Raw genomic sequence first — 10,249 nt, 5'->3', positions numbered from 1 at the left:
TTTCTTATATAAGTAGCTGATTTCTACTTACAAGTCAGCATTTAGTATAAATGTTTGTCCCCAGAGAAGTCTTCCCTGACCACCAGTGTAAAGTGTCCTCTATCACACAACTGCTTTATTGTCATCATAGCACCTATTACTGTCTGAGACTTTTTGTTCTTCATTTGTTTGCTTGTTTGTTGCCTATCACTGCCACTAGAATTAAGCTCTTTGAGAATAGGGATCCTGTCTGTCTTAATTATTACTGCATCTCGTGTCTACAATGGTGTCTGGAATATAGGAGGTATTCACTAGTTATGTACTTTATGTCTTAAATACATGAAAAGCAGAAAATGAATCCATTACCTCAGAGTCCTGAAACTCCCGAAAGTCCACTTGATGTAGAAGTTACTTGAAAGTTCACTTGATATAGAAATAGTATTTACTTATTTGCAACCTCCTATTGTTCAGGAAAACTCATCAATGATACTCGTTAAAGCACGGCAAGGAAGACTTTATTCAGGACCATCACAATAGAAATAGGGACCACTGGAATGAGGTCTTGCAGTAGAGGAGACAGATTGGGCTCAACTCCAAATACAGGATGGAGAAAGTGGGACTTTATAGCCAAGGAGCAGCGTAGGGGTCAGTGGATGTAAAATTACAAAGAGAAAACTTCAAGGGTAAGGGAGATTCTGGCTAAATGGACCTAATAGGATTCTTGCTGAAGACAGGCCAGGGTAATTGGTCATCACCTGAGGGACAGTAGAGGATGAGGACCTGATCAGGTATCAGGGGACATAACACACTAGGGACGGAGGAGGGGGTTCTTGCCAAAGCACTAAACCGACTAAGCAAGGTTCTTGCTAAAACTGGATTTTTCAAGAAAGTCCACAGATACTAGGGAGCAGGTTCAGAAGCCTGACTAAAGTTTGGCCAAGCAAAGAATCTTTGCCACCAAGGAGAAAATAATTCTCTATATCTAATTTTGTACTCCCTTGAATCCTTTTGCTCCTGAGCCCCAGTGGCAAACCACTAATGACACTTCTTAATAGATTATCCAAAATTAAGTATTTCAAGGCACAGTATAAGACCAATCTACTACTTTTCATCCATTTCAGGTGTTGGCTTATCATAATTAAATATCAGAGCTGAAAACTATATTAGGTATATAATTGAAATGTAAAATTATAACCACAAAAAATAATGGCTAACACTTGCTGAGTACATTTTAAGTTTCAGTCACTGCTCTGAGTGCTTTATCTGTATCACTATATTTAATTCTCACAACAACTCCACAAGTTAGGTTCTAACATTATGCTCATTTACAAATGAGAAAACCAATTAAGTAATTTGTCCCCGGCCACATAGATAGTGAGGATTGAAACATGGTTGGCTGACATATGCATATCACTCAATCTGCAAACTCACCTTTCTTTGACAGCACATATCAATATTCAATCTAGGCACTCATTTTCTATGCCAGAATGAGGCCTCCCAACTTTTCACAGCACAGCGTTTTAAGCACGGCTCGCTAACAGAGTGGCATTGGGACCCAGAGAAAACCTTAGCCATTCTAATATTAGAGATGATCTACGACAATCTTCTCAATGAACATATAAAAAAAATGTCCAACCAAGATAAGTAATTTCTCTGCAGTCATGTAGTGGCAGGACAGGAGCCTAATGAGATGCTCTGTCATTTACCAATCATCACAAATGGCTATCAGGCTATTGCAAGCAGCAGAGGGCAAGTGTTCAAGTGTTTTAATTTCCTGGTCATAAACAATCTCACTGATAATGTTTGGATATTGTCCTCACCCAAATCTCATATTGAATTGTAATCCCCAGTGCTGGATGTAGGGCCTGGCGGGAGGTGTTTGGATTACGGAGGCAGATCTGTCATCGCTTGGTGCTGCCTTTGTGATAGTGAGTTCCCTTGAGATCTGTACATTTAAAAGTGTGTGGCACCTCTCCCCACCACCAACCCTTGCTCCTGCTTTTACCATATCATGTGCCTGTCCCCCTTTCACCTTCCTCCTTGATTGTAAGCTTCTTGGGGCCTCCTCAGAAGCCTGGCAGATGTCAGCACCACGATTTCTATAAAGCCTGCAGAACCATGAGCCAATTAAATCTCTTTTCTTTGTAAATTACCAAATCTCAGGTATTTCTTTATAGCAATGCAAGAACAACCTAATACACTCACCTAAGGTGAAATGATCATTATGACGTAGCTGGTAGGGTACAACCTTACACAAAGAATGCCTAGCATCTTCCTACACTCTGTTTCTAAATAGAGCCTACCTCAGACATCTCAGTTTCAAATGACTTTGTCTTGTTTTGATTAGTGTAGAAGAAAATAGCACCACTGAGTAAAGTATACAAATGTTTACTGAACACTACATACCCAGCGCCTTACTAGGTGGTAGATGAAAGCAGGTGAGATGAAAATTGGTCCCTGGTCTCCTGCAAGGCAAAACAGAATGGTTTTCTCCTGCCAAGCAGAGAAGATAAATGCAGTGAACAGGAAGTGGAGATATTATCCTTCCAGGAACAGGTAATGGCCTTCAGACTCATAGGCAGCTGTGCGTAAGCTTTCCAGATGAATTGTTTAAAAACTACTTAGAGTGTATCTTCTTTCCCTCATTTGTTCCTTTATTTGCAATTCTCCTGTTACCTTTTGGAAATCATTAAGAGAAAAGAGCAAATCAAAATGGGCAGGCTCTGTTTGAGCTCATACCAAGTCAGCAAGATGAGCATAAATGCATTTGAGGTGGAGCACGAGCAGGGCTGAGGACACTGCTTGCTTTTTTCCCCCTCACATCATCTAGTGCAGCCCACTCTTGCCTGCTGAAGCCCTAGGATGTGACCCCTGACCGATTCTAGGAAGCCGCTTTGCAACATTTGCTGATTCTACACTGGCAAAAGAGAATAGAATATCTGCTAAATCTCTAGAGAACTGCTAAAGCTCTTCTGCTTACCCGGTGCTTTATCTTCAAAAGTAACTGTAGGGGAAAATCTTGGCCTAATTTACTGAAACCGTAACAAATATTTATTGAATAAATGCATAGGTCAGTTGTGCCTCCCTAGGTATCACTATTAAACCAAGAAGCCAATATAGTGTGTCTCTGTAGAAAGCTCTAAATTCTGAAAAGCTTTCTTGCAAACAATCCCTTTTGTAGCAAGTGGCCACATAGCCATAGAGGACCAGCTTAATGTAAGTTCCCCTACAGTGATTTCCTTATTCCCTTATAACAGAAGGGAGTAAAATGAAGCCTGAAGAAAATTTACAACTATCTGACTCCAGTGAAAGCAACAGAAAGCCCAGACTGCCTCATCTTTTTAAAAAACTGAGGAGACTTGTTATCCATATTTATAGCAACTTGCCAAGTTTGACAGAATAGCTTTTTGCCTTCTCTCTGCCAAGGCATCTAACCCATAGCAGCATGAGTCACAGGCAGGCAGGAGAACAAAGCTGATTATCAATCCTTTGTAATTTGGAAAAACAAAATTCCAAGTCCAGGGTGCTTCTGGTTCTTAAACTGGGAGTCTTCTGTTGGTTGCCATGACTACTCAGTGTCTTCTTGAGCCTGAGAGGTTCTCCTCATTCATTCAACAAGCATTCACCTACTATGTACCAGGCATTGCATTAGATGACAAGGATACAGAAGTGAATAAGGTATGGCAATTTGCCCTTGAGGAGCTCTAAGTCTGGTAAAGAAGAGGAGGACCTCAAAACAAGTAACTACAATGCATTATGAAAAGTATAGCGATAGAAATATGCTCTTTTAATACAAGATGCTTTGGGAATGTAGATTAAAAAGCTGCTAACTCTGCAGGCTGAGCATATTTGTTTCTGCATATGGTGAAGGAAATTGGAATCTTTTATAAGAAAAACTTCTGTATCAAAATTGTTAATATAATTAATAGCAATGAAGGGTTATCAGAAGTTATTATTTTTTTTATTTGTATTTGTATCCAAGCACTGTGCTAACAGTTGAATTTTCATATTTTGCCAATGAGGAAATGGAGGCTCCAAATTTAATAAACCCTTAATATAAAAATTATCTTTGAGGCCGGGTGCAGTGGCTCACACCTGTAATTCTAGCACTTTGGGAGGCCAAGGCGGGTGGATCACGAGGTCAAGAGATCGAGACCATCCTGATCAACATGGTGAAACCCCATCTCTACTAAAAATACAAAAAAATTAACTGGGCATGGTGGCACGTGCCTGTAATCCCAGGCACTCAAGAGGCTGAGGCAGGAGAATTGCCTGAACCCAGGAGGCGGAGGTTGCGGTGAGCCGAGATCGCGCCATTGTACTCCAGCCTGGGTAACAAGAGCGAAACTCCATCTCAAAAAAAAAAAAATTATCTTTGAGTTTCTACAGGGGAACTCAAACCATTCAAACTTGGAAGACATAAAAAGGAATTAGTTTCTGCCATTATCATGGTAAAGGAGACCTGAGAAAAAGAGAAGAACAGAGTACAGGGGTTTACAGCTGCCAATCCAGAGGGCATAAAGAGTCTGAGGATGGGATGAAGGATTTCCATCAGCTCTAACTCCAGCCATTCTGTGTCTATTGAACAATTTCTGGCACTTACGTCTATTCCAGCTACTTCTCCCAGCACCAGTCTCAAGAGAAGAAGAGAAGGCAGAAGCGGAAGAAATAGCGGGGGAAGTGCCCAGATTCTACCACCCGGAATTATCTGACTTATCGAAGAGTCATCAGACGGCATCCCTGTTCCTCTTTCCAGCAAAATCAGTCATGCCATTGGTGGTCAATTACAGCACCAGTTCTATGGTTCTTGGACCATCAACGCAGGAGTCAGATATAGTTGCTAAATAAGCAAAGATATCTTGGTTGGCTACACATTGCCTAAGACACAATATGTCAGTCAGCTAAGGAAGGTACATTTAAGGAACTGCTAGAAAAGCAAAACTGAGATTTTCTGTTATGTCATCCTCTCCAGACTTGTATTCATTTGGAGGCATCTTCTACCATCACCTACGTATTTTGTCCTTTGCACATTGTAATATCTTTTCCATGAGGCTATGCATTATATAATCTAAATCATAAATTGTAAAATCCCATCAATCCCATCTGCTATACAGATAGCATCAAACCAGGTGTTTCTAGAAGCAGTATTCAAGTGAGTCATGGATTCAGAACAGCCCTGGTAGTCAGAAGCCTGTTTTGCTATTATCCAGCTCTGTGATCCTGACAGTTGCCTTAACTCCTCTACTGCTTAATATTCTGATCTGAGAATATTATCACATAGGTAACGTTACATCACCTATGTGATATACCTATGCACATAGGTAATGTAAAATAATTCCCTAAGTCTTAGTCCTATATATTTAGGGGTAAGTTTCAAGATTCTTTATTTTTTTAAGGTCCCACAAGAGGTGGGATGTGCAGCAAGTTCGAAAAACCATGACATTCCTTCTAGCTCTGTCAAACAATGCTTGATGAGGTAGAGAACCATAAAAAAGCACTTGGAAAAAAATTCACATTTTTTTAAAGTTTTAAGCAAAACTATCTTCATTTAATGACAAATGAGTAATTCTCTGATAAGTTGCAGGCACAACAGCTAGATGTTTTTCACTTTAAATTCATTTTAAATGAGATATTAATAGCTAAAATATTACCTTTTTCAGTCACCACCAAAACAAGAGGCAAATCCAGCAATTGAGAGCAAGACAATTAAGTTTGGGCTTATGATGAAGATGGAGCTTTATATAGTCAAAGGCGTTCCCAACCGATGAAGCAGGTGCCTTGATCAGCAAGCATAGTTTAAAAAGAAAATTAGATTCTTTGAAAATAATTTGGAAAGGAATTTGGAAACCATATCCAAACAATGCTCTGGGGCTGACTTTCAAAATGTATTTGCTCTTTATTCTAATCCCCTTGGTGCTGTTATCAAAGTGAAGGCATGACATATGGAACCAAAAATATTCAGTGAGATGAAGGAGTAGTCAGATGCGCATGGTTGGAAGAGTCCCAGAGATTACAATCTGGCTCACCTTATACATCCAATCTCAGCTCCCTAAAGGCTCATAAGAGCTGTCATTTTTGGAGAGGCTGTGGTAGAACTGCACTGGATAGCTTTCTGCAATCTCAAGGGAACCATAAGGAGACCAATGCCCAGAAAGATTAACTATTTTACACAAGGTCTCCGAGTTGATAAGAGATGAAACCCAGATTCAAACCCAGTTATGTCACTTCCTGCTGCTTCTGAAATTGATGCCCTTCTGACGATTCTTCTAACACATTTTCTGCCCTGTTGATGTGCACGTACACAGGCAAATGTTAGCATGTTTAGTATTTTCCAGTGTGTTTCAGGAGTATACATATTGTATTAGTCCATTCTCATGATGCTATGAACAAATACCCAAAAATGGGTAATTCATAAAGAAAAGAGATTTAATTGACTCATAGTTCTACATGGCTAGGAAGACTTGAGGAAACTTATAATCATGGCAGAAGGCGAAGGGAAATAAAGGCATCTTGTTCACAAGGTGACAGGAAGGAGAAGTGCCGAGCAAAGAGGGGAGAAGGCCCTTATAACAGGGTCAGATCCCATGAGAACTCACTCACCATCATGAGAACAGCATGGGGTAACTGCCCCCATTATTCAGTTATCTACCATTGGGTCCATCCCATGACACGTGGGGATTATGGGAAGTAGGAACTACAAGATGAGATTTGGGTGGGAACACAGCCGAACCATGTCATTCCTCCCTGGTCCCTCCCAAACCTTATGTCCTCATGTTTAAATACACCATCATGCCTTTCCAGCCATCCCCCAAAGTCTTAATTTGTTCTACCATTAACCCAAAAGTCCAAGTCCAAAGTCTTATCTTTGTATTTTACAGGCTCTGGGGAGGAAGGCAAGTCCCTTCCTCCCCAGAGCCTGTAAAATCCAAAGCAACTTCGTTACTTTCAAGGTACAATGAGGTTACAGGCATTGGGTAAATATACCAGTCCCAAATGGGAGACATTGGCCAAAATAAAGGGGCTGCAGACCCCATGTAAGTTTAAGTCTGAAATTCAGTGGAGCAGCCAAATCTTAAAGCTCCAAAACATGTCTCACATCCAGGTCATGCTGATCCAAGAGATGGGTTCCCACAGCTTTGGGTAGCTCCACCCCTGTGGCTTTGCTGGATATGGTGCCCTCCTGACTGCTTTCATGGGCTGGCATAGTGTATCTGCCACTTTTTCCAGGCACATGGTGCAAGCTGTAGGTGGATCTACCATTCTGGGGTTTGGAGGACGGTGGCCCTCTTCTCTCAGATCCACTAGGCACTGCCCCAGTGGGGACTCTATGTGGAACCTCCCACCCCACATTTCCCTTCCGCACTGTCCTGCTAGGGTTCTCCATGAGGACCCTGCCTCTGCAGCAAACTTCTGCCTGAAGATCCAGGCATTTCCATATGACCTCTGAAATCTAAGCGGAGGAGGTTCCCAAACCTCAATTCTTTATTTCTGTGCGCTCTCAGGCTCAACACCGTGTTCCAAGGCTTGGGGCTTGCACCCTCTGAAGCCACAGCCCATGCTGTACCTTGGCCTCTTTTAGCCATGGCTGGAGTGGCTGGGTCACCGGGCACCAAGTCCCTAGGCTGCACAGAGCAGTGGCGCTCTGGGCCCAGCTCACAAAGTCGTTTCTCCCTCCTGGGCATCCTGGCTTGTAATGACAGGGTTTGCCACTAAGGTCTCTGGCATGTCCTGGAGACATTTTCCCCACTGTCTTGGCAATTAACATTCGGCTCCTCATTATTCCTTGTTACTTATGCAAATTTCTGCAGCCAGCTTGAATTTCTCCGCAGATAATGAGATTTTTGTTTCTATCATATGTTCAGGCTGCAAATGTTCCAAACTTTTATGTTCTGCCACCTCTTGAACTTTCTGCTGCTTAGAAACTTCTTCTGACAGATAACTTAAATCATCTCTCTGAAGTTCAAAGTTCCACAGATCTCTAATGCAGGGGCAAAATGTCACCAGTCTCTTTGCTAAAGCATAGCAAGAGTGACCTTCACTCCAGTTTCCTATGAGTTCTTCACCTCCATCTGAGACCACCTCAGCCTGGGCTTCATTGTCTACATCACTATCAGCGTTTTGGTCCAAGCCATTCAACAAGTCTCTAGGAAGTTCCAAACTTTCCCATATCTCTCTGTCTTCTTTTGAGCCCTTCAAACTGTTTCAACCTCAGCCTGTTACCCAGTTTCAAAGTCACTTCCACATTTTTGGGTATTTTTATAACAGCACCCCACTCTCTGTGGTACCAATTTACTGTATTAGTCTGTTTTCACACTGCTGTGAAAAAATACCTAAGACTGGGTAATTTATAAAGAAAAGAGATATAACTGACTCACAGTTCCACATGGCTGGGAGGGCCTCAGGAAACTTACAATCATGGCAGAAGGGAGATGTAAAAAAAAAAAAGGCACCTTCTTCACAGGGTGGCAGGAAGGAAAAGTGCCAAGCAAGGGGGAGAAGCCCCTTATAAAACCATCAGATCTCATGAGGACACACTCACTATCACAAGAACAGCATGGGGTAACCTTCCCCATAATTCATTTACCTCCCACAGAATCCCTCCCAGGACACATGGGGATTATGGGAACTACAATTCAAGATGAGATTTGGGTGGGGACACAGCTACCATATCACAGATGGAATTACTATGAAGCAATTTAACACCAATAAAGGACTGTTATTAAGGGATGTTTTTCCTATTACCTTATTATCCTTGTTTTTATTATTGCTGTGGTTGCTTCTTTTCTCTGATAACTAACAGAGCTACCATTGTATCTGATTGCTTGTTCCTTATGAGATACTCACCAGTGCTGGAAAATAAGAATGTAACCATTTGTTATAACTGTATCTTCTCTGCATAATTTCAGTGTGTTTATAATATGTTGTTCTTACATAGCTGACCAATCAAACATATCTGCAATAAGCTATTTCTGTATGACATGATCTTTGTATCCTGAAACCACAAGTAACTTTCAATGACTGATTTTACATCTCGATGTAAGCCTATCATATACTGATGGATGGCATAGGCTGGGACATATAACAACTTAAAACAGAAAAATGTTTTGAGAAGATAGACCAAACAGATGACTTTTGCCTTTATGTCAGCAGCTTCTTTTCTAGGAGGGAAAACAGACCACGTCGAATGGATCATTGATTCCACACAATATGAATCAAAAGCAGAAAAATGCAGTGATTTAACATGGCATCAGCCAATCAAGAATGAATATAGAATCAACCACTGAAACTTGGGCCTCACTGCCAGAGCATCTGAGCTGACTGTATATTTCCTTACCCCAGCAGATGGATCCTGGCATTGCTGGAGCCATCCCCACAGTGTCCTCTGCTGCATTTCACTTCTCCCCTCCTCACCTCATTCATCCCATTCTTAAGAGAGAGCAGCCTATGTGGTTAACATTAGAACCAGAGGGTCCTACACAGCAGCATCTGAAGCTGGTTGTAGGTATATTGAAGGCGTGTGCCTTCTTAGCCCAGGGAATGCAATCTCTCGAGGGACGATGCCTGCTGCCTTCCACGAGAACCTCACTCAGGGTGCCTGGAACCCCTTCTGAGAGCAGGAGTGGAAGGCAGAAGCTCCCAAGGGGACTGAGCTTTACCTGCCTCAGAAACCTAAGCCTTTCCCAGAAAGTGCAGCTCTGCCACCACCTGTGACTCCTGGAGTCACCAGTGGAAGCAGGAGCGGACTGTCTTTTCCAGGGCAAAGCTGTGAGAAATGCAGCCTAGAGAAGCACACACCCTGCCAGTCTCTGATGCCAGCTCCTTTTGTTTCCATGAAGCTACTTAATGAGATTCTTCATGCATAAAATTAATTTTTGCCCTCTTCTATTAGCTTTTGCCACTAAAGGATTTACGCACAATTCTGTCAGATTTTATTTATATGTGCAATAAAGGGGACCCAGATCATAATGAAGGCTTTTATGGGCAATGATGGGAGATACAAAGGGAAGCTGAGAGCGGGCAGCCATCCAGGTTCCCTTTAGATGCCAAGATGCATTATGCAGGAGATACCCCCTGCAGAAATGCACAAGGTCCTCCCTAATCAGAGCCGTACCTCAAGTCAGATCCCAATTTGTTGCTGGGGGAGAGGGGGAGGAACAGGGCTATTAATAAACAGTGCAAATAATTAGGCTTTATGGGAATTTGGTTGTTTTCTTACATACTAGATTTGCTCTCAATCTCTTCTCAAATGTGTCCTGCTCGACTGCCCCAC

Source organism: Aotus nancymaae, unplaced genomic scaffold, assembly GCF_030222135.1.
Source record: "Aotus nancymaae isolate 86718 unplaced genomic scaffold, 86718_ANA_hifiasm-v0.15.2.pri h1tg000014l, whole genome shotgun sequence".
Classification (NCBI taxonomy): Eukaryota; Metazoa; Chordata; class Mammalia; order Primates; family Aotidae; genus Aotus; species Aotus nancymaae.
Note: the sequence above shows the minus strand (reverse complement) of the source record.